Source organism: Tursiops truncatus, chromosome 6, assembly GCF_011762595.2.
Source record: "Tursiops truncatus isolate mTurTru1 chromosome 6, mTurTru1.mat.Y, whole genome shotgun sequence".
NCBI classification, from domain to species: domain Eukaryota; kingdom Metazoa; phylum Chordata; class Mammalia; order Artiodactyla; family Delphinidae; genus Tursiops; species Tursiops truncatus.
This window is the reverse complement of record NC_047039.1, coordinates 87,473,222-87,501,154: the sequence shown is the minus strand read 5'-3', so window position 1 is coordinate 87,501,154 and position 27,933 is coordinate 87,473,222. Positions and strand designations below refer to the sequence as shown.

Sequence of the window (27,933 nt, the reverse complement as noted above, 5' to 3'; positions counted from 1 at the left end):
TGGATTTATCCTGTATTGGACTGTCTGCACTTCCTGGACTTAGGTGACTATTTCCTTTCCCATGTTAGGGAAGTTTTCGACTATAATCTCTTAAAATATTTTCTTGGGTCCTTTCTCTCTCTCTATCCTTCTGGGACCCCTCTAATGTGAATATTGTTGCGTTTAATGTTGTCCCAGAGGTCTCTTAGGCTGTCTTCATTTCTTTTCATTCTTTTTTCTTTATTCTGTTCCGCAGCAGTGAGTTCCACCGTTTTGTTTTCCAGGTCACTTATCCGTTCTTCTGCCTCAGTTATTCTGCTATTGATTCCTTCTAGTGTATTTTTCATTTCTGTTATTGTATTGTTCATCTCTGTTTGTTTGTTCTTTAATTCTTCTAGGTCTTTGTTAAACATTTCCTGCATCTTCTTGATTTTTGCCTCCATTCTTTTTCCGAAGTCCTGGATCATCTTCACTATTATTATTCTGAATTCTTTTTCTGGAAGGTTGCCTATCTCCACTTCATTTAGTTGTTTTTCTAGGGTTGTATCTTGTTCCTTCATCTGGTACATAGCCCTCTGCCTTTTCATCTTGTCTATCTTTCTGTGAATGTGGTTTTTGTTCCACAGGCTACAGGATTGTAGTTCTTCTTGCTTCTGCTGTCTGCCCTCTGGTGGATGAGGCTATCTAAGAGGCTTGTGCAAGTTTCCTGATGGGACGGAGTGGCAGTGGGTAGAGCTGGCTATTGCTCTGGTGGGCAGAGCTCAGTAAAACTTTAATCCACTTGTCTGCTGATGGGTGGGGCTGGGTTCCCTCCCTGTTGGTTGTTTGGCGTGAGGTGACCCAACACTGGAGCCTACCCGGGCTCTTTGGTGAGGCTAATGGCGGACTCTGGGAGGGCTCATGCCAAGGAGTACTTACGAGAACTTCTGCTGACAGTGTCCTTGTCCTCATGGTGGGACAGAGCCACCCCCTGCCTCTGCAGGAGACCCTCCAACACTAGCAGGTAGGTCTGGTTCAGTCTCCTGTGGGGTCATTGCTCCTTCCCCTGGGTCCCGATGCACACACTACTTTGTGTGTGCCCTCCAAGAGTGGAGTCTCTGTTTCCCCCAGTCCTGTCGAAGTCCTGCAATCAAATCCAAATCCTGCTAACCTTCAAAGTCTGATTGTGTAGGAATTCCTCCTCCCATTGCTGGACCCCCAGGTTGGGAAGCCTGACGTGGGGCTCAGAACCTTCACTCCAGTGGGTGGACTCCTGTGGTATAAGTGTTCTCCAGTTTGTGAGTCAGCCACCCAGCAGTTATGGGATTTGGTTTTATTGTGATTGTGCCCCTCCTACCGTCTCATTGAAGCTTCTCCTTTGTCTCTGGTGAGTTCCAGTGTCTTCCTGTCGATGCTTGTTCAGCAGTTAGTTGTGATTCTGGCGTTCTTGCAGGAGGGAGTGAGAGCATGTCCTTCTACTCTGCCATCTTGAACCAATCTGAGTCTTATTTTTTAATATATTTTTTTAAGATTGTAAAATTGCTTTATCCCACCAATTTTGATAGTCCTATTAAGTTATAAGTATGTTTAAATTTTCATCATTTTTTTAAACATGAATTATTTAAAAGTATGTTTTAAAATTTCCACATTTAAAAGACATTTTGGGGGTTTCTCTTTTCAATATTGATTTCTAATGTTTCATTATGGTTATAGATTGTGGTTTGAATGACATTAATTGTTAGATATTCATTGAGACTTACTTCCTTTACTAATGTATATGTTTTATGAACATTTTATTGGATTTAAAAACATTCTTTGCAGTTTGAGTGCAAAGTTATACACACAAACACATACATACATGTGTGATTGCTGTAACTTTTTAAGATGCTTGTCTGACTTAACACAGTCCCTATTCAATAACTCTGCAATCCTCCTGAGTAGTACCAAGGACCTTAAAATGTTTATCTATTATTTCTATCCCCTCCCATTATCTTCCATATTATTTGTATTTAAGGTTTCATTTATACCTTGTTTTGTTTTTTTTTTTGCGGTATATGGGCCTCTCACTGTTGTGGCCTCACCCGTTGCGGAGCACAGGCTCCAGACGCACAGGCTCAGCGGCCATGGCTCATGGGCCCAGCCACTCCACGGCATGTGGGATCCTCCCGGACTGGGGCATGAACCCATGTCCCCTGCATCGGCAGGCGGACTCTCAACCACTGTGCCACCAGGGAAGCCCTATACCTTGTTTTTAGGTTCCCCAATTGTGAGCATTCTCTCTCTCTCTTTTTGTTACAGTAACAGTTTGGATCCACTCACATATTGACCAATTTCTTTGTTTAGTATTATTTTTTCATTCATTTCCTTTCATCCAGGGACAGTTTCTTTCTAGGGTTGCTTTATGGAAAAATCTTTTAGTTTTTTTTTTTTTTTTTTTTTTTTTACTAAAAATGTCTTTATTTTGTCTTCTCTCTTGAAAGATAGTTCAGTTTGGTATAGAATTCTAGGTTTTTGGTTATTTTGCTTGAAAAATTTGAAGATATTATTCCATTGGCTTTGGGCCTCTATTTTCACTGATGTCATTTTAAAAATTCTTTTTCAATATGGTTTACTACAGGTTATTGAATATAGTTCCCTGTAGTATACAGTAGGACCTGTTGTTTATCCATTATAATTCTATGTATAATAGTTTGCATCTGCTAATCCCAAACTCCCAATCCTTCCCTCCCCCACCTCCCTCCCCCTTGGCAACCACAAATCTGTTCTCTATGTCTGTGAATCTGTTTCTGTTTCGTAGATATGTTCATTTGTGTTGTATTTTAGGTTCCACATATAAGTGATATCATATGGTATTTATCTTTCTCTTTCTGACTTACTTCGCTTAGTATGATAATCTTTAGGTCCATCCATGTTGCTGCAAATGGCATTATTTCATTCTTCTTTATGGCTAAGTAATAGTCCATTGTATATATATGTACCACATCTTATTTATCCATTCATCTGTTGATGAACATTTAGGTTGCTTCTACGTCTTGGCTGTTGTAAATAGTGCTGCTGTGAACATTGAGGTGCATATACACTGGTGTCATTTTTACTTTCTTAATTTTGAAGCATTTGAGAAAAATAAATACTATATGATATTATATGATATTAAAATATAATGAGATCATTCATTATTAAGAACAGACTGTGCTTCATTCAAAAAAATAAACTGCTATAAATAATCTATGTGGAAAGCATCATGACATTCTTAGATGAATGTCCTAAAAGGAACGGTTCCTTTTAGGCACTCATTTTGCCTGTATATTATGCTTAATTATAAACATGCATATATTTTTATATTATGTTAATTAAAAAAGTAAAAATTAACAATATATTGATGGTAACAATATATTTATGGTAAAAATTAACAATATATTGTTTTTTCTCATGTTATTAAGTAATTTTAATAAATGTCATAATATTTTTACATGGTAAAGAGGTATGGGGGAAACACGTAACAAGGAAATGAAACAGTTTACTGTTGGATTCTTAGCAGCTTTCTATTTTTTCTGACTTTTTGAAGGTAATGACAGTGTTGGAGGACTGGAAATAAAGCTTCCCTTCTATCTATTCCTAATGACTAAAAGCCAGGCTTTAGTATTTATTTGCCTCCACATTTATGTTTTTCCAGCACCTCCACAATAGTGTCGACTATTAGGACATTCATTAGTTAGTTAGTTAGGACATTCATGTTAGAAAGGAGACTTAACTCATCTATAATAATAACACCATGAAATAAGGGGATGGAACACATAATTTTAAAAGAGGATCAATCGATTGTACTTCAAATATATAGCATGTGTTTCATTTTTCTCTAGATGTTTTATAGTTACGTGGGTGGTTTTTTTTTTTTTTTTTTTTTTTGCACTTACATATTTTTCTTAAACTTATTTGGGGCATAGTATGGGGTAAAGTCTTAGTCTTTTTTCAACACAATTAGTCCAATATGCAGGCACCATTTATTAAATAGTTTATTTTCTCTTGATTAGTAATGCTGCTTTATATCAAATACCAGTTCATTTAGGATATAAATAAACTTCTATATATGCCTACAATATTTCTGCATTCTCTGCTCTCTTCCTTTGGTATCTTTGTCTTTACCTGCACCAATACCACACTATCTGAAGTACTGTAGCTCCATGATCATTCTTGATATCTTGATATAGTGAGTATGTATTTCTTATCCTACAGCATTGTCTTGGGTATTCTTTTTTTTTTTTTTTTTTTGCGGTACGTGGGCCTCTCACTGTTGTGGCCTCGGCTCTGGGCGTGCAGGCTCAGCGGCCATGGCTCACGGGCCCAGCCGCTCCACAGCATGTGGGATCTTCACGGACCGGGGCACGAACCTGTGTCCCCTGCATCGGCAGGCAGACTCCCAACCACTGCGCCACCGGGGAAGCCCTGTCTTGGGTATTCTTGACTCTTCACTCTTCCATAATCTTTAGGATTAACTTGACAAATATAAAAAAATCCAATTTCATTTTGTTTGGAATTATATTGAATTTTTAAAAATTGGGGCAAATTAATATATTTATTTAAAAATTCCCTAACACGAACAAAATAGAACTTCACAATTTACTGTCTTGTTTTAATGTCCTTTAATAATTTGATGTTTAATAGTCATTAAGTTTTAAATATTTTGGAATTTTTATCACAACGTATTTCTAACCTATTAATTATTTAATAGTATCTTTTAAAATTTCCAGATGTAAAAGATACTTTGGAAAGTTATAATTTCAACATTTATTTTTAATATTTCTGCATTGTGGCTAGAGTTGAAGTTTGAATGATATTAATTCAAACTTATTGAGACTTGGTTCCTTTCCTAACATTGCATCAGTTTTTACAGATATTTCATTTGGGTTTTTAAAAATCCTCCAGTGTTTTAATGCAAAGTTATATATGCATATGTGTGGGTATATATGTTTATTATTTCACCTATTTGTTTGAGACAGACACATTAAATTCTCCCTTTTTTATTGTAGATTTGTCTTTTTCTTGCAGTTCTGTCAATACTGAATCTGTGGTGTAAGATTCATAAAGTTCAGGACTACTTTTTCTTTCTGATAATTTCCCTGGTAATGCTTTTTGCCTCAAGGTCCTTTTAGCCTGATTTAATCAAAGCAGTGGCTTTCTTTTGGTTGGTATTTGTGTGATTTATGTTTTTCCAACATTACTTCCAACTTTTGTCACACTTCAGGAATTTGAATTTCTCTTGTAAATAGAATATAACTGGATTAAGTTGAAGTTACTGCTGTGATGAAAGATAATTTCAGTATTACAAAATGTGTTAATGTAATTCTTCACAGTATCAATCAACTTCTAACTGGTGCCTTTAACTATTTACATTCAGTGTGAATATTTATGCTTCTGATTCTTTGATCCTCATTTGGTGTTTTTTTTTAATGCTTTTAAAATTTTCTTTCTTTTTAAATTAATTAGTTAATTAATTTTTGGCTGCGTTGGGTCTTCGTTGCTGTGCGCAGGCTTTCTTTAGTTGTGGTGAGTGGGGGCTACTCTTTGTTGCAGTGCGCAGGCTTCTCACTGTGGTGGCTTCTCTTGTTGCAGTGCACGGGCTTCAGTAGTTGTGGCATGCAGGCTCAGTGTTTGTGGCTTGTGAACTCTAGAGTGCAAGCTCAGTAGTTGTGGCTCACAGGCTTAGTTGCTCCACGGCATGTGGGATCTTCCCGGACCAGGGCTCGAACCTGTGTCCCCTGCATTGGCAGGCAGATTCTTAACCACTGAGCCCCCAGGGAAGTCCTTTTCTTTCATTCTTGTGTAGGATATTTATGCCTTCTATTGAATTAACAAAAAAATTTTTGCTCTCTTTTATTCCCTTAGTAGGTTTAGAAGTTCTGTATCTCATTCCTATTGTTTTTGTGAGTTCCCTTAATTTTTTAATGATGCTTGTTTAACTTAACATAGTCTCTACTTACTATCTCTGCAGTCCTTCTGAATAGTACAAGGACTTTAAAATATTTATCTCTGATTTCTAACTCCTCACATTATCTTTCATGTTATTTATTTTTTAAATTTCATTTTTACCTCATACTTAAGTCCTCCAAATTATTGCTGGTTGTTTGTTTTTTTTTAACAAATTAGGGACAATTTGGATTTATCCATGTACTTACCAGTTTCTTTGTTTACTATGATATATTTTTTTCATTTGAGTACAATTTCTTTCTTTCTGGAGTTTGATGTGGGGTAAAATTGCTCATCTTTGTCTAAAAGTGTCTTCATTTTGTTTTCTCTCTTGGAAGTTAGTTTAGTTTGGTGCAGAATTCTAGATTTTTAGTTATTTTCCATGAACAACGTGAAGATATTATTCCACTGATTTTGGGCCTCTGTTCTCATTTATGACATTTCTACTCTATTCTTTATTTTTAAACATTTGACAAAATAAATATTATAGGTATAACATGATATCAAAATTTAATGGGATTTTTCATCATTAAGAGAAGTCTATTCTTATTTCTAAATAACAATAAATAGTCTCATAGAAAAAGCATCAAGACATTCTTGACTAACTTCCATGATTCCCTATTGGACACTAACTTTATCATTATAATTTGTTTAATATAAACATGCATATCAAGTATTGGTTTTAGAAAGTGATTTGCTTTGTTTTATAAATCATTACAGTTAAACATTGATTTAAAAACACTTTAAATGTCTTAGACTTCGAGATATTTGGATTAAAAATATAATTTTTATGGCTCTAGTCCAAAGGTTTAAATATCAAAGCATTATTTGTTCTTTGAGTATGTCATAAGTCTAGAATTATATAATGCACAAATAAAATTTACTTACTTTTGACAAATGCATACACTTGTGTAATCTAACCCCATATCAAGATATAGAATATGTATAACCTTAGAAGAGTGCCCTTATGCCTCTTCCCAGTCCTTCCCTGCCCCAACTCTCCCAAAGCAACTACTTTTGTGATTTTTTTAAATACCATTGATTACTCTTACCTGTATTAGAACTTTAGTATATACTCTTTATTCTTTTTTTTCTTGGATTTTCTTTTCTTTTTTTTTTTTAAGACATACAAACAACTGTACATAATTCACGTATACAACTTCATGAGTTTGGAGGTAAATATACACCAGTTGAAACTGTCATCACAATCCATGACACAAACCTATCCATCACTTCCAAAAATTTCCTCCCACCCTCTTATTTATTACTATTATTATTATTTGGTGATAAGAACTCTTAACATAATATCTATCCTTAGAAAAACTCAAAGTATACAATACAGTACTGCTAACTATTGGCACTATTGTCAGTGTATCTCTAGGACTTTCTCATCTTGTATAGCCAAAACTTCGTACCCTTTGATTAATATCTCCCTGTTTTTCCTTCCCTCTAGCTCCTGGCAACCCCTCTTCTACCCTCTGCTTCTATAAGTTTGACTATTTTAGGTTCCTCATATACATTGTATCATGTAGCATGTATTTATCCTCTCTGACTGGCTTATTTTGCATAGCATAATGTCCTCAGGTTTAATCCATGTTGTTGCAAATGGCAGGATTTCCTTCTTTTTAAAGGCTGAATAATATTACATTTAATTATATAGCACCACATTTTATTTATCCATTTATCCATCAATGGGCATTTTGGTTTCTAAGTCTTGGCTATTGTGAAATCGTTGCAATGAACATGGGAGTGTAGATATCTCTTTGAGATCCAGACTTCAATTCCTTTGGATATATACCCAGATGTGGGATTGCTGGATCATATGTTACTTCTATTTTTAGTGTTTTGAGGAACCTCCATACTTTTTTCATAGTGGATGCATAAATTTACATACCCACCAACAATGTACAATGTTTCCCTTTTCTCCACATCCTTCCCAACAGGTTATCTTTTTTTCTCCTGATAATAGCCGTTGTCACATGTGTGAGGTGATATCTTGTAGTTTTAATTTGCATTTCCCTGCTGATTAGTGTTGTTGAGCACTTTTTCATCTGTTGTGTATCTTCTTTGGAGAAATGCTATTCAGTTCCTTTGCCCAGTTTTTAATTAGATTATTGTTATTTTTTGCTATTGAGTTGCAATTAATCCTTTATCAAATATGTGGTTTGCAAAGATTTTCTACCATTCCACAGGTGGCCTTTTCATTTTGTTGATTGTTTCCTTTGCTATGCGGAAGGTTTTTAGTTTGATATAATACCTCTTGTCTATTTTTTGCTTTGGTTGCCTGTGCTTTTGTAGTCATATCCAAAAAATCATTGCCAAGGCTGATATCTGGAAGATTTTTCCCTGTGTTTTCTTCTAGGAGTTTTATGGTTTCAGGTATTAGGTTTAAGTCTTTAATCCACTTTGAGTTGAATTTTATATATGGTATGTGGTATAAGATAAGCTTTCAGTTTGATTCTTCTGCATGTGGATATCCAATCACTTGTTGAAGAGACTATCCTTTCCCCATTGTGTATGTTGACACCCTTGTCAATCAGTTGACTGTACATGTGCATATAAGTATGTGTATTTCTGGGCTCTTTATTCTGTTCACTTGGTCCATATGTTTGTTTTTATGCCAGCACCATAAAGTATTGATTATATAGCTTTGAAATATAATTTGAAATCAGGAAGTATGATATCTTCTGCTTTGTTCTTCTTGCTCAAGATTGCTTTGGCTATTTGGGTTCTTCTGTGGTTCCATATTAATTTTAGAGTTGTTTTTCTATTTCTGTAAAAACTCTGTTGGAATTTAGATAGAGATTGCATTGAATATGTAGGAACTTTGGGTAGTATGGACATTTTAACAATATTAATTCTTCCCATCCATGAATATGGAATGTCTTTCCATTTATTCCTGTCTGCTTTAATTTCTTTCATCAGCATTTTATAGTTTTCAGTATACAAGTTTTTCACCACTTTGATTAAGTTTATTCCTAAGTATTTTATTTTTTGTTGCTGTTGTGAGTGGGATTGTTTTTTAAATTTATTTTTAGATAATTAGTGTATAGAAACATACTGATTTTTTTTTACATTGATTTTGTATCCTGCAACTTCGCTGAGTTTGCTTATTATGTTCTAACAGTTTGTTTTGGTGTGTGGAGTCTAGAGTGTTCGACACCTAAGGTCATTTCATTTGCAAACAGAGATAATTTTAATTCTTCCTTTCTTATTTGGATGATTATTATTCCTTTTCCTTGCTCTGGCTGGGACTTCAAATACTATATTGAATAGAAGTGATGAGAGTGGGCATCCTTGTCAGGTTCCAGTTCTCAGAGGAAAAGCTTTTAGTTGTTTACCACTGAGTGTTATTTCTGCTGTCCTCTTGCCAGTTTAAATTGGTTGTGCCTGCCTCAAACTTTGTGCTCTAGTTCTTCATACCAGAAATTTACTTATTTTTACTTTTACTTTACTTTTATTTACTTATTTTTAGCCTCAAAAATGTGAGTAGATGGAGATGTGAGGTAAGGGGAGATATTAATTAGGATTTATATGGTTGTAAGTGGTAAAACCCAACTAAAATTAGTTTTGCATAAAATACTAATTTGATTTAAATAAAATGAACACAGGCGACTCTGATTTTAGCCATAGCTGGGTTCAGGAGTTAAAATGACATCATCAGGCACATTCTCTATCTCAGCTCTAATCTCCTCGGTTAGATTCTGCCACATATTGGCAAAGATGACCATCAGGAGCTCTGGGTTTACATTCTTCCAGTTTAGAGATCATTGCACAAAGAGCACCCTTTTTGCTGACACTGGGGTAGCACTTCTGGGATTGAGTCTGATTACCTTGACTCAGGTCAGTTGCTATACTATACCAGTCACCATGACTAGAGGAATAAAAGTCTTTTTTATGAGAGTTATTTTATACTTTTAAGAAATAATTTCTGTGCCATATAGCATGTTTTAATATGAAAATATTATGGAATATTTTACAAAAACATTGTATCAAACTAAAGTAGTCTGTTATTCTAAATTGTTAAGGGTAGAATAAAACTATGGAATCATTATTACTTATGCATATATATGCAAGAATCATAAATAAGTATATCCAAACTATATACTAAAGTGATATGATTTATTTCATGGATTCATGAAATTCCAAATTAATATTTGAAAATCTATCAATGTAATATACTAAACAACTAGGCAAAAAACAAAACAAAACAAAGCACATGGTCAGCTAACAAGATGCTAAAAAGCACTTGATAAAATACAATACTCATTCTTGGAAAAAATTAAAATCTAGTAATACAGATATAGGCAGATATATAATTTAGATAATAAAGATTGTCTTTTTAAAAAATTTTTTGGCCACATATTCAAAATGGTGAAACTCTGGAGTATATCCCTAAAAGTAGCCAAAGATTGGTATTAGCACCATTATTATTACTTAACATTTTTTCTTCTTAATGATCCACCCAATTGACTAGAATAAGAAAAAAATAATGACATTGCATGTCCTTTCATGTTTCAGGTTCAATCATGGTTTAAACAGTTACAACAGTTTTTTCCTCTAGGCTGCTGGAATTCTGGTTTGTGTTGGTTGAGGGTCAAGCAACACATGTGAGAAGACATACCCTTACATGTTATACAACCAGTGAAAATTGTTATCTTGGTATAGATTGGCCGTGGTATAGTATTAAATTAAAATAGGAAATTTCATAACTATAAAAATGAGCACAATTTGTATACATGTGGCTGGAAAAAGCCACAGCAAAATGTTAACTTGTTTTCTCTAGAATGTGGGACTTGGCTGAATTATTTTTATTCTTAACTTTTCCTCATTCTCCAAATTTTCTTTAAGGAATGTATATTTTAGGACTGTAAACATCAGAAATATTAAAAAGTTTTTCTTTGAAGGAAACAGAGGCAAGGATTTGCAGAATTTTGTCCTCAGTTTTCGTTAACACCCAAGAAAGGGTTAAGAACAGTTAATGGAAAGGAAATTGGAGAGATTTTTTGTTGTTTTAATACATAGGCTGACTTAAGGCCATTTAATGTTTCGATTTCAAGCAATCGCTTCACAAAAATATCCACCCTGAGCAGACACACTGACATAGTCTCAATTCTTGGAACAGGATTCTAGAGTCCACCATTTAGAATGGCCCAGGTGGGCAGTATAGGTAGGATGCACTTTATGAGGCATTCAGTCATATTACACAGTAAAAAGATGAGGCAGAGGAGATACCCATGGTGAGGAGTATGGGGGATATTAGTGATAACTGTTACCTTGGCTTCTTTATTTCTGCCAAACGGAGGTAAAATTTCAGCTTCTTGGCTCTCTGTTTTTTGTCCATCTCTCTCCAAAGGATCAGACCTTAGATTGATGTTCATCTTTGGGCATCACCTATAGAAGGGAAGCACACTCTGCTTGAGGACTTGGATCATGAAGTATTCACCCTTCTCGCTATGTTTACCAATAGAAGAGAGTAGTAGTTGTTTGTAAAGCACATGTACTCACCCAGACTCCCTGATTTTAACCCAAGGAACCTCTTGAAACAGGCTGTGCCTCACTCCCCTCAGAAGGAAATCAAATGCACTAAGTATTGCATCCTGTCTCCCACGTCAGTTATTTTTTTCGTCCTGTTGATGAAACAATGTATTCTTCGTGATACCAGACATCGCTGGTGCTAGATCTCCAGTGAGTGTCCAAATTTCTGAACCCTGACATTGCTAATAATGAGCAATAGTGCTCTAGTTAAAAACTCTTCTCATTTTCCTACATGGTTTTGAGAATTTTCTTGGGTTTTCTCATTCACATTTCTGTGTGGAAACCAAGAACACTTCTCTGTTGCTTGGAACTTCAGGGAGCTAGGCTCACTGCTGGGATTGATTCACCTAGCTCGTGTTCTTCATGCTCTGACCGTCTCTAGGGCTGTGCTAGAGTGTGGTAGTCCTGTGTCTCTGGAAGCCTACTGTGCCTCAGTTCTCTTACTCCATTGTCGCCTTAACTGCTGAGAAAGAGAAGCACTACATATTATTGGAAAGCACTTGGCTTGGAGGACCTAAACTTCAGTCTTAGCTCCTTGGCGTATTGGCTGTACAGACTTGGGCAAAACACTATCTCTCAGCGTGATGTGTCATTTAAAATGTGGGTAATGTACCTATGTTTAGGGTTATTTTGAGGATTGGTGTAACATACCTGAAAGTTCGTGGCATAGATTGTATGCAGTATACATGTTAGTTTAATCTGTACCCCTAGGTTGGTATTCTTTCATTTTCCATGACAAAAGACAGTGACTCATTTAAATTATGTTCATGTATATCCATGGTATTTTCTTTTCTTCCTGGTAGTTTTTTTGTTGTTGTATTCAGCACTTTAAAAATAAAATAAATTATTCATAATTCCCAGTTCCCATTCATCTTTTCCTTTCTGGAGATATCTCTTCTCAACTTTGTCCTTATGTTCCCTACTAAATCTTCAGTATAGGATCCTCAGCTTCACCAGTTGCAGTAGATAGCATGGCTAATTGGGATTTCAGTTTTCAAAACAAGGAAACCATTCTTTCTTTTTCATCAGTGTTTCCCTAACTTCTTGTGACAGTTGCTGCTCCTCCTCAGTGAATGACTTCTTAGTTTTCCTTCTAGAGCTATAGCCATGCTCTAGGGCTCACAGTCAAGTATCCCACAATCACAGACAACTATTAGTAATGGTGAAGGAGAAGAAGAAATAAAGCTTTCTGCACAACAGAATGTCATGTTATAAATTTGTATGCAATAGTAAACTAACATGTCACATAAATACTTTCCTACCTCTGAGCCCTAAATATTTCCAGAGGCCCCACAGTGGTTCTGATAGCCAATTTAAATCCTCCTTTGTTTTCTTCTAAGAGACTCTATAATCCCAGAAGTAATTTCAAGTTGAATCTTTAAATAATATAGAAGGTAGTAACTTTTAGATACATTAGGGTTGATGTCTCAAAGAACTGATTGTACCTAACTTACTAACATTAATTTCCCTTCTCCTCTGAATTATTATTTCCCTGGTTATACCAATAATACATATTCAGTATAGAAAATTTGAGAAGCTCAGGAAAACCCAAAGGAAGAAATGAAAGTCATTCATAATTATAGAATAAATATTAATCTTTTTATATATATCTATTTATATACTATATTTACACACCCAAGAGCACACTGTATTTCTTGATTTACTACCTGCTTTTTTATAATTAACAGTATAGTGTATTTTCCCATATCATTTTACTAGGTAATTTTAATTAATTTCATAATAATCTTTAAATGGCAAATAGGAAAAAGCATGTAAGAATGGAAAAGAAACAGTTTTTTGCTGGATTCTCAGCAACTTTTCACTTTTTCTTTTTTTGCTTTTTGAAGGCTGGAGGACTGAGATCAGAGATTCCCTTCATTTTATTCCCTGTGAGTAAAAGCCAGTTCTCATTGTCAGAATGTATCACAAAGCCCATTTTATAGAATGGAAGATCAGTGTGATGCACAGTTTTTCTTTTTCAGGTGAAGCAGATGTAAGGGTGTGGTACCCAAAGCTGTCGATGCACAGCCTCAAGGAATGCCCAATACCCTCCTGCCATTTCTTCCCAACTGTCCCCTCTCACTCCATTTATCTTCTATTGACTTTCTGTCCCCTGACCCTGCTGTGCACTTCCATATCTTAGTGTTTTAGCTCCATCCACACTTATATTCTTCCAGCACTCCAGAACTATGTTGGCCTTAGTTAGAAGATCACAGTTCTATTTGTATTTTAAGATCCAAATATGTGCCAGGCCCTCTGCTCAGTTTTGATGCCAGGTGTATTTACTCAGTGTTGCGGGATGCACAAAGGTGAAAAAGACTCTGCCTCTTGATCAGGGGACTAGCAAGGTTTCAAAAGAGCCTGTTGGAGTAAAAATATTTCTGTGACTATTTGCGGAAACGGAATTTTCCACAAGTATTGATGTTTTGCTTTAGCAGGCAGTACTTTGACAGGACTCAGATTTCAAACTTGTCTTCTCTGAGGTGGGCAGCAACTGAAATCTCTGTTCAGGTCTTTTAGCCTTAACTCTTCTTATGGGTAGTTTAGGGATCAGCCAGTATTTGGGCAGAGTTTATATAGAAATTTGGGGCTCCCACTCTCTGGCTGTATTTGACTGTGGTTTTCTTTTCTAGATTTTCAGCTGCTGTGGTCTTTCTGAACTCTGTCCTCTGTTTCTTCAAGTCAGTAAGATTGAAGTCTTCCATCTGAATTTTAGGCACCTTGTAGTGGTGGTGACTGTCCTTCCCTTATCTTAAAATCCCTAAAAGGGAAACTCACCTAGTGCCATTGTTTCTTATAAATGTTGACTGCCCCCATTTCATTTTCTGGATGCTTTTCGCCACTTCAAGAAGGTTTTGTTTTATTTTTTTATTGCAGTAAAAACTAACGAGATATAACCCCGCTTAACAAGACTTGAAGTGTACACTACAGTATTGTTACCTATAGCACAATTTGTACAGCTGATCTCGGGAACTTATCCATTTTCAATATATGAAACTTTTAGATTCTTAGATGTCCTTTGGGGTTAAGAACCATGATGAGAGAATGTATCCAGGAGAGGAATTTTTGTGTCATAGTTTATACACATATTTATCTTTTTTGTAATTTTTTTGTTTAATAAAAAAATTATTGGTTTGATTTTGGGATATATATTCATCTTTGCTAATTTTCCAAATTTGTACCTTAACAGAAGTGTATGAGGGCCCCTTTTGCACCATATTCTTGTCAATGCAATCTAATCTGGTTAGTTTGGAGAAGCATTCTTTCAACCTCACATAACAATGGATATCATTTGAAGGGTGTTGGAAATTATATAAGATAGACATGAGAAACACTCTGCCTGAAGATATTTCTACTTGGTTTTGTCACAAGGTTAGTTAGGTTCCTGCAAATCTGCAAAAGGAAGAAGGATAGATGGAGTCAAATATTGGCCCAAAAGGGCAGTGAGGGAAGTTACTGCATATATAAACTCTGCACATTTATAAGTTGTTGCTGCACCCCTGTGCAGGTACTTTGAGAAGTCCTTTGTAAACACTGCTGAAGGTATTGTATTTTCTATTATATTCTGAGGCCACTAGATGGTGGCATAGACTAGCTTTTTCTTCATCCTTTCTTTGAGTCCATACCGGGAAGTGGAATTAAGGGATTAACTTTACCTGATCTTGCTTATTTGCTCTTCAAAGTGTTAATTCATATTCCCCGTGGCAATTAGATTTTGTGTTTCTCCATATTACTGTCATAATTTACTGATTGACTATTTTTGGGGTATACAATGTCTCATTAAAATTTTTTTTGTTTCTCTGATAACTTGTGATTTGATTATTTTTATATTTTTATTGGTATTGGGGTTCCTTTACATTGTAGAAATTGCAGTTTTTTATTGGATTGTTTGTATTTTTAGAAACATACTCTGGACTAATCCTTTTTTTGTTTTTGTGTACTACAGATAATTTCTCCCATTTATGTCTAGTATTTAAACTTTCTTAATGGTGTCTTTTGTCATATAAAACTTAATTTTAAGGAGGCTGAGTCTTAAATTACTTATTTTTTGGTTGCATAATATTTCATTGAGTTGATGAAGGATACTTGGCTCATTCTCCTCCTATCTTTCTCATATTTTGATATTTTAAATAATGAAAATTTCTGTATGCTTTAATTTGTTTTTTTCTTTCTTTTGGCTATATCCCTTGGATGAAATTCTAGCTGACTCCCAGGAATGAATAGATTGCTGAGATTTTAAATAGGTAGTGTCATATTATTTTTCTGAAGGGTTGAACCAATTTTTATCATTTAAAATAAAATTTTACTGTTTTGTTAAGTGTGTTTCTTTGACTAAATAGTTTTTAAACCTGAAAACACATCTGAAAAAAAATTTTTTTAAGGAGGCTGATTTTGTCATTCTTTTCATTTACTTTTTGTTTTGTGTCTTATTTAACAAATGTTAATACTATTCCTGCCCATATGCCATAGAGATATTTTTCCACAATTTTCTATAGAAGTTTTAGAATTTCGCTTTTTAGAATTTGGCTATTTACTCTTTATTAAATTTATATGTGGTGTAGTATGAGGTAGACATCTATCGTTATCTTTTTTTGTCAGTATTTGGTCTGTACTGATTTACAATGCCCTATCAGTCATCAAACTCTCTATAATACCTGTTTTCAAACTCTTTTAGATGCCTGGGATGTTCCTAGACTTTCTGTCCTATTCTGTTGATCCATTTGTCTGTTTATCTTCACCAACACTACATTATCTACATATCTACAACTTACAGTCAGTCTTGATATTTGGTATAGTGATTACCATATCCTCATTCTTATTCTGCAGTATTTTCTTGGTGACTCTTAGTCTTTTATTCTTTCTGTAAATTTTAGGATCAACTTAATAATACCAAAGAGGGGAAAGAAAACCTCACTTTGTTTGACTTTTAATAGAAATTACATTAAATTTAGGTTGTTGGGGATAAATATTTTTGAATTTCTTAACTGTATTCAAAATATAGCTCCCTGTATACTCAGGTTTCCTTATCTGTTTTTTTAAAATAAAGATTTATAATTTTTTTCTGATAAAGTACTTGTGCTTTTTTTATTAGATTTATTCATAGGCATTTCACATATATGTTGCTATTGTGAATGAGATTCTTTTTAAGATACTTTTTTAACCAGTTGTGATTGATATAAGGAACACAATTGATTTTTTAATATTGATCTTTGCTTGCAACCATTATCAACTCAGATGATTTGTTTATAACTTTTCTTCATTTTCTTTGTAGAAAATTGTATTGTCTGGGATAATGATAATTTCATTTCTGCCTTTGTAATCTTTAAATGTCTTATTTCTTCTTCTTTATACAATTGGATTCTAGTCCAGTGTTATGTAAGAGGCAAACCCAGGCATTTAAAAAATCTCATTTTGAACATTACAATGAATATATTTAATATTTCATCATTAACTATGATATTTGCTGTGGGTTTTGGATAGGTATCTTATCAGGTTGAGAAAGTTTCTTTCTGTTCTAATTTGCCAAGATTAAAAAAATTATAATTGCCTGACAAATGATTTTCCTGCATTTATGAAAATGGTCATTTTTTCCTCCTGAAATTGATACTGTGAATTATGGATATTGTGTGAAAATGAACACATTTTCTAATGTTAAAATTTCCTTGGTTGCCTGGGATAACTCCTACTTGGACACTAGATATTATTACTTTGTACATTGCTGGATTATGATAGATAATATTTTATTTAGTTTTTTTTTTTTACATCTTTATTGGAGTATAATTGCTTTACAATGGTGTGTTAGTTTCTGCTTTATAACAAAGTGAATCAGTTATACATATACATATGTTCCCATATCTCTTCCCTCTTGCATCTCCCTCCCTCCCACCCTCCCTATCCCACCCCTCTAGGTGGTCACAAAGCACCGAGCTGATCTCCCTGTGCTATGTGGCTGCTTCCCACTAGCTATCTATTTTATGTTTGGTAGTGTATATATATCCATGCCACTCTCTCGCTTTGTCACAGCTTACCCTTCCCCCTCCCCATATCCTCAAGTCCATTCTGTAGTAGGTCTATGTCTTTATTCCTGTCTTACCCCTAGGTTCTTCGTGACATTTCTTTTTCTTAAATTCCATATATATGTGTTAGCGTACTGTATTTGTCTTTCTCTTTCTGACTTACTTCACTCTTTATGACAGACTCTAGGTCCATCCACCTCACTACAAATAGCTCAATTTCGTTTCTTTTTATGGCTGAGTAATATTCCACTGTATATATGTGCCACATCTTCTTTATCCATTCATCCAATGATGGACACTTAGGTTGTTTCCATCTCCGGGCTATTGTAAATAGAGCTGCAATGAACATTTTGGTACATGACTCTTTTTGAATTATGGTTTTCTCAGGGTATATGCCCAGTAGTGGGATTGCTGGGTCATATGGTAGTTCTATTTGTAGTTTTTTAAGGAACCTCCATACTGTTCTCCATAGTGGCTGTATCAATTTGCATTCCCACCAACAGTGCAAGAGGGTTCCCTTTTCTCCACACCCTCTCGAGCATTTGTTGTTTGTAGATCTTCTGATGATGCCCATTCTAACTGGTGTGAGGTGATACTGCATTGTAGTTTTGATTTGCATTTCTCTAATAATTAGTGATGTTGAGCAGCTTTTCATGTGCTTCTTGGCCATCTGTATGTCTTCTTCGGAGAAATCTCTATTTAGGTCTTCTGCCCATTTTTGGATTGGGTTAGTTTTTTTTTTAATATTGAGCTGCATGAGCTATTTATATATTTTGGAGATTAATCCTTTGTCCATTGATTCGTTTGCAAATATTTTCTCCCATTTTGAGGGTTGTCTTGTTTACGGTTTCCTTTGCTGTTCAAAAGCTTTTAACTTTCATTAGGTCCCATTTGCTTATTTTTGGTTTTATTTCCATTACTCTAGGAGGTGGATCAAAAAAGATCTTGCTGTGATTTATGTCAAAGAGTGTTCTTCCTATGTTTTCCTCTAAGAGTTTTATAGTGTCTGGTCTTACCTTTAGGTCTCTAATCCATTTTGAGTTTATTTTTGTGTATGGTGTTAGGGAGTGTTCTAATTTCATTGTTCTACATGTAGCTGTCTAGTTTTCCCAGCACCACTTATTGAAGAGACTGTCTTTTCTCTATTGTATATCCTTGCCTCCTTTGTCATAGATTAGTTGACCATACGTGTGTGGGTTTATCTCTGGGCTTTCTATCTTGTTCCATTGATCTATATTTCTGTTTTTGTGCCCGTACCATATTGTCTTGATTACTGTAACTTTATCGTATATTCTGAAGTCAGGGAGTCTGATTCCTCCAGCTCCGTTTATTTCCCTCAAGTTTGCTTTGGCTATTCGGGGTCTTTAGTGTCTCCATACAAATTTTAAGATTTCTTGTTCTAGTTCTGTAAAAAATGCCATTGGTAATTTGATGGGGATTGCATTGAATCTGTAGATCGCTTTGGGTAGTATAGTCATTTTCACAATATTGATTCTTCCAATCCAAGAACATGGTCTGTCTCTCCATCTGTTGGTATCAGCTTTAATTTCTTTCATCAGTGTTTTATAGTTTTCTGCATACAGGTCTTTTGTCTCCCTAGGTAGGTTTATTCCGAGGTATTTTATTCTTAATTTCTTCCTTAGTTACATTCTTTAATAGTTAATTTAGTTCTTCCTTAGTTACATTCTTTAATAGTTAATTCAGTACATTCTTTGAATGAAAAAAATCCCTTAGTCTTTATCTGAAAAGTAATTTATCTTCAGTCTTGAAAGATAATTTAGCTACTTTACAGTTAACATTTTGTTCCAGTAAGTTGAAGATATGATTCCATTATCATCTACATTCTATTTTGTTAATGCTATTTATATTTTATTCTTTCATGCATATAACAAGGTACTCTTAACATTTAATAAGATTATTTATTAAAAGCTGATTGTGCTTCATTTTTAAAATCTAAATAAATAAATGCTATGTATAAATCATTATGACTTCTTTTCAGACCAACTTCCATGTTTCATTATTGGCACTAGCTTTGCTAACATATTTTGTATTATTATAAATATTAGTGCTCACTTATTTAGTATCAGTTAAAAACTCTATATGTTTTAAAATGCGAAATGTAAATGTTCCTGCCAAACCACAAAGTGTCAACTATATGATACACACAAAAGAAAAAGCAGAAGGAGGTCTTCTATAGCAACTATGTATAGAAACATAGTCTAGTCTAGGGTTTGTTACTTTGCTCTCTATCTCATAAAAGGCAAATAAAAAAATTATTTTGTTTTGAAAAATGAGAATATATGTTAAGGGAAAATACTAACAGGTTATAATAAACTTATTGAATGATAATATTAATTCCGCATACACTATACTGTTACATCATTGTACTTAGAATTTATTATGATTTCATCATTGTAGTTAACATAGCTTGTCAAATTTCCTACCTTAGACAATGTACATACTTAATTAAAAAATGCTAACCATCAATTGAGCTTTCAGTGACTCATAATCTCTTTGCTGGCGGAGAGTCTTGCCTCAGTGTTGATGGCTGCTGACTGATGAGGGTGGTGTTGCTGAAGGTTGGGTGACCATGGCAATTTCTTAACATAAGACAACAGTGAAGTTTGCCTCATTGATGGACTCTTCCTTTCATGAATGATTTCTCTGTAGCATGCAATGCTGTTTGATAGCATTTTACCCACAGTAGGACTTCTTTCAAAATTGGAGTCAAATCTCTCAAACCCTCCCACTGCTTTAGCAACTAATTTTATGTAATATTTTAAATCCTTTGCTGTCATTTTAACAATCTTCGTAGCATCTTCACCAGGAGTAGTTTCCATCTCAAGAAACTACTTTCTTTGCTCATGTTTAAAAAGCAACTCCTTATCCATTAAAGTTTTATCATGAGAATGCAGCAATTCAGTCACATCTTCAAGCTCCACCTCTAATTCTAGTTCTCTTGCTATTTCCACCCCATCTGCAGTTCCTTCCTCCGCTGAAGTCTTGAATCCCTCTAAGTCATCCATGAGAGTTGGAATTAACACCTTCCAAACTCCTTTTAATGTTGCTGTTTTGAATTCTTCCCATGAATCAGGAATGTTCTTAATGGCATCCAGAATGGTGAATCCTTTCCAGAAGGTTTTCAATTGGCTTTGCCTAGATCCATCAGAGGAATCACTGTCTATGACAGCTATAGCCTTATGAAATGTATTTCTTAAATAACAAGACTTGAAGGTCAAAATTCTTCCTTGACCCATGGACTGCAGAATGGATGTGTTAGCAAGCGTGGAAACAACATTAGTCTCATTGGGTATCTTTAATATTTTGAAAGGAATCTCTTTTTCTGAGCAATAGGTCTCAACAGTGGTCTTCAGGTATTCAGTAAACCATGTTGTAAACAGTGCGTTGTCATCCAGCCTTTGTTGTTCCACTTATACAGCACAGGCAGAGTTGATTTAGCATAATTATTAAGGGCACTAGGATTTTTGGAAGGGTAAATGAGTATTGGCTTAAACCACCAGTTGCATTAGCCCCTGGCAAGAGTGTCAGCTTGTCCTTTGAAGCTTTGAAGACAGGCCTCGACTTCTCTCAACCTGTGAAAATCCTAGATGGCATCTTCTTCCAGTATAAGAGTGTTTTGTCTGCATTGAAAATCTGTTGTTTAGTGTAGCCACCTTCATTCGTTATCTTAGTTGGATCTTCTAGGTAACTTGCTGTATCTACATCAGCACTTGCAGCTTCACTTTGCACTTTTTAATTATGGATGTGGATTCCTTTCTTAAACCTCATGAAACAACGTCAGCTAGCTTCAAACTTTTCTTCTGCATCTTCCTCACTTCTCCCAGGCTTCATAGAATTGAGGAGAGTTAGGGCCTTTCTCTGGCTTAGGCTTTGGTTTAAGGGAATGTTGTGGGTTTGATCTGTTCAGACCACTAAACCTTTCTTCATGTCAGCAGTAAGGCGGTCTGGCCTTCTTATTGTTCATGTGTTCACTAGAATAGCATTTTTTTTTTTTTTATTGGCTGCTTTGAGTCTCCTTTGCTGCACGGGGGCTTTCTCTAGGTGTGGAGAGCAGGGGCTACTCTTTGTTGCGGTGTGCAGGCTTCTCATTGTGGTGGCTTCTCTTGTTGTACAGCATGTGCTCTAGGCACACAGACTTCAGTAGTTGTGGCATGCAGGCTCAGTAGTTGTGGCTCGCGGGCTCTAGAGCTCAGGCTCAGTAGTTGTGGTGCACAGGCTTAGTTGCTCCACGGCATGTGGGATCTTCCTGGACCAGGGCTTGAACCCATGTCTCCTGCACTGGCAGGCAGATTCTTAACCACTGCACCACCAGGGAAGCCCTGGCACAAAGATTTTATGAATACTGGCAAGTATTAGTATGGCTGGACCAGTGATAGCTAGCTAATATTTATTGAGAACTAACTCTGTCCAGGTGCTGTGATAAGCACTTTATTCAGTCATTTAATATTCACTGCGAGCCTATCAGTATTACATATAATAATAGTATGAGAAACAATTATTATCCCCATTTTACAGGGCAAGCAGGTAAAGGGAAGTTAAAGTAGTTTGCCCAAGATAATATAGCTAGAACCAGGATTTAATAACTGGCAATCTGGATCCAGAGTCAGTCCTCTTAACACAATACCATAGTACCTATCACAGTTCTCTTCTGATCCTCTGAAAATACTACACAGTGTTTAGGTGTGTTGAAACTAACATTCCTGCCTTACTTGCTTTTTCTAGCCCACGGTGTATATCATGAGTTCCTATGATATACAGTGTTAGTTAGTACATTATGAAAACTCAGCTGTTGCCCTAATTGTTTCACATTTGTCCAATATGATGCCCAGGAAAGACTGTGGATTTTGGATGTAAGCACTGTGCCTTATACTATGCTGTATTCCTGTGGTAGATTGTTTTCATTGGGACCAGGGCAGCAGAGTGAGAAAATGTCTCCTTTTTATTCTGTCCTCTAGCCTGCAACCAACCATTTGCCCTGCTCTCTCTTTCTGGAGCACAGAAGGGCATGATTCCTTGGCTTATTCCTTGGCTGGTCACATAGGGCAGCCTTCCTGGCTTCCCCATTAAGTTTCTATATTTTTTCTCTTCCTCCTAGTGAGTTACCACCTAGATAATGGTTTGGGAGAGATTTAAAAAGAGATCATGGTACAATAGTTTATTAACAGAAGAAATTCCCTTCTTCCTGCTCTTCCTTGCCTGTCTCTGTTCACGCTGGCACATGGATCTAACTTCAAAAGTGTGAGTTGAGGCAGTTTTGATTTGTTTGAGCACAGCTGCTCTAAGTAGAAGGAGGAGGAGAAGGAAGAGAACAGGTTGGAGGAGGATAGAAGGAGCTTATTATTCTGTTACAAATGAGCACTAAACTAAGCACTTATATCTTGAGAGAGTGGGTGTTGAGAAAGAAATGAGAAGAGAGTGGTTCCTTTTCTTTGCTCAAAGAAAAAGGCCCAGATGAAGGAGACCATTTAAATACTTATGACAAATAAGAGAAAGTGGAAAAAGTCATCTCATTAACACTGAATTAGCCCATCATAAAAGGACCAGTTTAATCTCTCCACCTTCTTTTATGTCATTTCCATATTTCCCCACACCACGAATGTGCCAAGGGAAAAGATACTGGGGGAGGATTTGCTTACCCATAATCTTCATCAGTCTTGCCCCCAACGTCAATCCAATATAACAGTAGTAGAATTTGAGATAAAACAGTGTAGTTGTTATATAACACGGCTTCAAGAAAAGTTTCCCACAGTCAGATCGTCACCCCTAAATGCTAATGTATAAATTTTGGAGCCACTACTGATCCTTCTTCTTTACACTCTGCAATAGCCATGCTGAAATCCTCGCTTAAACTGGAAAGGCCCCTCCTAGTTAGTTAATACCTTTTCCTAGGAAACTTTCCTGAATTTCTAGTTTGGGTAGGTTGCCCATTTAAGTGCTTCCATAGAACTGTGCTTACCTCTCTCGTAGTATCTTTCATTTATTCATTTAGTAAACACTTAGCATAATAGATTCTGTAGTATTACCAGAGATTCAACTGGGAGAAGGATAGACACTGATCCTCAAAATGAACATTGGACACAGAGTACTTAGTAAAGCGCTAATTTATACTTTCAAGAAACAATCTCTGTGGTACATAAATAGTTTAATGTCCAAAAAATTATGGAACACTTCATAAATCACTTTATCAGACTAAAATAACTTTTACACCCCAAATTGTCAGAACAAAACTATGGTTCAGTCTCATTTGAACATATATGTAAAATTTGTAAATATATTCAAAACAATTCCAACTGTATATTAAAATAATTTCATGAATTCAAGACATTCTGAATATTATTTAGATATCTATCAACATAATATACCAAACAAATAATAGCAGAAACCCTTATATGATCATCTAGATAGATATAAAAAAATCATTTGCTAGAATTTAACATTCTTGATTAAAACTCGGTAATTTAGACATGGGCCAACTTGATTTTAAATGATGAAACTCTGGAGGTGTTACCCTAAAAGTCAGTTAAGGATTACTGTTATTGTCATCATTATTATTACTTAATATTATTTTTCTGAAATAATCAATAGACAGTTGTAATTTGTTTTTCTTTAGGATGCTGAAAATCTGGTATGTAGTGGTGGAGCATGTTATGATATGTGAGAAAGCATACCTTCATATGTTGTACCACTGAAAATTGTATTCTTCCAGAGGAGTTAAGGATAAGGAAAAATGCTCATGATATATTATTATGTGATAAAAGCAAGTTACTTGGCAATATAAATAATCACAATTTTGTATATGTGTAGCTGGAAGAAACAAAAATATTAACTGTGGTTTTCTTTGTCAGATTAGGTTTGAAGCATTTAACTTTTCTTAATCTTTTTCATATTTTCCAATTTTTCTATGCTAAACCTATATATTTTAATTGTAAAAATAAGAAAAACAAATTTTCTTAATAGGGAACTGCCCTGGGGCAAAGGTTAGCATCTCTGCGTTCTTTCTAATGATTAGGAGAAGCCAAAGAGGCCAGAAGGTCCAGGCATTTGTTGGCTCCAGCTGTCTCTAAAACCCAAGAAGGAAAAAGAACAGTCAATGGATTGGAATTGACTTGAGATTTTCTGTTGCTTTTTTTCAGAGACTAATTCAGGCCATTTAATGTTCCAGTTTCAACCAGTCAATCTCACAAATATATCCACTCTGAGAAGACATACTGACACAGCCCAGTTCTTGCAAAAAAAGGTTATAGAGCCCACCATTTAGAATGTGACCAAGGTTAGCGGTACAGATAGGATTCATTAAAAAAGCAACAACAGTATCATATAGTAAAGAGAAAGAGGAGATACCTGGTAGAAAGGCAAGACCTTGGGGAAGCAGTTGGGGGCTTCCGTTACTTTTGCTTCTTTCTCTTTCTTCAAAATATGTAAAGTTTCAATTTCTTGGCTCCCTGAGCTTTATCCATCTCCCGAAAGGCCCTGTCCTTAGATTATTTTTCACCATTGGGCACCACCTGTGCAAGGAAAGAAAACATGGAGACTCACAGATCATGTGCATCTATCATTTACCTGTATTTGCCAACGGAAGTTTGTCTGTAAATCATATAAATTCAACCAGTGTTTCCTATTTTGCCCCAGGAGCCTCTTAAATCGGGCTGTACCTCAGCCATCCTGGAAGGCTTCCTCAGGAGTAAGTTTCCAGCACTAAGTATTGAATTCTAATTTCAGAGTTATCAGGTTTCCCCTTTTGTTGGTAAAACGACTTTGTTCTTCACAATATGAAACATCCGTCACAGGAGATCCCTAGTGCTTGTGTAAATAAATAAGCTCCTATGAACCCCCAAAGGAAACATTAATGAATAAGATGGAGTGAGCAAAGGCAAAGGTAAAAAAGAAAGGCCTTTTCTCCTTTTTCTATGTGATATTGAGAATTATTCTGGGTTTTTCACTAACATTTCTGTGTGGAAACCAAGTGCAGTTTTTTTGTTGTTGGAAACACAGCAACAGCCTTTAACTCTTATCTAGTGGGAACGTCTATCTGAGCAACAGGCTCACTCCTGGTATTGATTCACCTTGCTGATCCTGAATGCTCTCACCATCTCCAAGGCTGTGCCCTGGAAGCCTACTGTGCCCTAATCCTTTTATCCCTTTGTCCGAAATGCTGATAAGACTTATTTATGAAAAAGTACCATGTCTAATGCAAACAGCAGTTGGCTAGGAGTCAGAGAACTTAGAGTTTAGTCTCCACTCTGTGGTTTCTTAACTGTACAGACCTTGCGCAAGACACAAACTGTCTGAATGTGATGTGCCACCTGTAGTATTAGCATAATAGCACCTATTTTATAGAATTGTTGTGAAGTAAGTATGTGTGACATGTGATAGCCCTTGATGCAGAGTAATTGCACAACCCGTGTTAATCTGGACTTTCAGGTTCACATTTTTTCCCCTTTTTTCATCGTAAGAATAAATGATAATTTAAAATGATGTTTATAGATATTCAAGATATTTCCTTAATTTAATAATTTGTTTTGTGTATATTTCCTTTTTAATTTTTTATTTAGAGCTTTTCAAATTGATGAAAGAAAAAAGACTGAGGAACTGTCACAAACTGGAAGAGACAAAGGACAAATAACAATTATATAGAGTGTGGGACCTTGAAAAGGATCCTAGAACAGAAAAAGACACTAGTGGAAAATTGGTGAAATCTGAATAAAGTCCACAGTTAATATAATGTACCAACCTTAATATCTTATTCTTGATACTTGTACTATGGTTGTGTAAGATATTGACATTGGATGTTAGTTGAGAGATGTAAGGGAACTCTTTGAACTAATTTGGTAAATTTTCTGAAAGTTTAAAATCAGTTCAAAGTAAAAAGTTAAAAAATATATAAAAAGTAAATTATTGAGAACTTATTATTTCCATTTCTCTTTCTTTTTCTGAAACAAATCTTTACAATTCTGCCCCAGTACTTCCTATTTAATTTTTTATGTAGGATTCTTACCTTCTCCACACCCAATAGGTAGCATGTCCTGTTGGGACTTCAGTTTCTAAAAAAGGATGTAGTGTTAGACACAAGCACACTCATCACTATATATCATTCCTTATTCTATTCCAGTATTTTACCAACTTCTTGGTAATAAATTCATAATAAATTCATTGTGGTTGCACTTCCTCAAGCCAGCTGACATCTTAGCTCTCTTCTTTTTTTGAGCTGTTTGGTAAGGCTGTCATTCTTACCTGAATGTTCTGTCTTGAGTTCGTATCGATAGTAAATCTTGCAAATATTCCCCAATCTCTGAGCCTTAAAAGTTTCCTTAGGACCCATCAGTGGCTCTGATAGCAATTTAAATCCTTCTTTGTTTTCTTCTAAGAGACTCTATAATCTCAGAAGGGATTTAAATAGTATCTCTAAACTATTATGTGGAGAGTAGTAGTAGTTCTTAAAGCTTTAGGGATATTGCCTCAAAGATCTAATTAAATCTAACTTATTAAATGATTATTTTTTAATAAATTAAAAATGTATTAAATTAACATATATACACTACTATATATAAAATAGATAATCAACAAGGACCTACTGTATAGCACAGGGGACTCTACTGAATACTCTGTAATAACCTATATGGGAAAAGAATCTGGAAAAGATTAGATATATGTATATGTATAACTAAATCACTTTACTGTACACCTGAAACTAACACAACATTATAAATCATATATTCTCCAATATAAAAAAAGATAAAAATAAAAATTTTCTGATTAAATAAATAATACATACTTATTGGAAAAGATCTGGGAAATTTGGAAAAATTCAAATGAAGAAATTAAATTCATCCATTTCAGTTATAGTAACTATTAATATTTTAATATAGTCATATGCATATACTATATATAATAAACTCAAGAGCATAGTGCATTTCTAACTTTCTAACCTACTTTAAAAAATAATTGTATATTTTGAATTGTTCTGTGTTATTTTTTCAGGCAATTTTAACTGATTTCAAAATATCTAAATGGAAAATAGGGAACAAAAAATAAATGGAGAGTGAAACAGTAATTTTCTACTTTTGACAATAACGACAATGGTGAAAGACTAGAATCAATGATTCTCTTTATTCCCTATTCCTAATGAGTAAAAGCCCATTCCCAGCATTAAATGTTACGATTTTTGTAGAATGGAAAATCCAGTGCAATATGGTTCATTTTTCCTTGCTGGAGTAGGGAGATATAAGGCTGTAATAGCTGAAGGTGTAGATGCCCAGCCTCAAGAGAATTGGCAACACATTACTGCCATTTGTTCCCAACTGCTTCCTCTAACTCCACTTATCCTGTTGGTTGGCTCTCTGACTGTGTTGTGATAGCTCTTATTTTAATTCCATTCACATTTATATCATACCAGCACCTCTAGAGTATATATATTAGTAAGAGGGATGTGACTTTA

At 35.1% G+C, this 27,933-nt stretch overlaps 1 long non-coding RNA gene across 1 annotated transcript; it reads left to right on the top strand.

Annotated features, from left to right (window-relative positions):
- Window positions 1-874: 874 nt before the first annotated feature.
- LOC141278998 (uncharacterized) lies at window positions 875-25,706 on the top strand. Its single transcript, XR_012332616.1, has 3 exons — window positions 875-982; window positions 13,308-13,349; window positions 24,634-25,706. It is a non-coding gene; the product is annotated as an uncharacterized lncRNA (long non-coding RNA).
- Window positions 25,707-27,933: the final 2,227 nt, after the last annotated feature.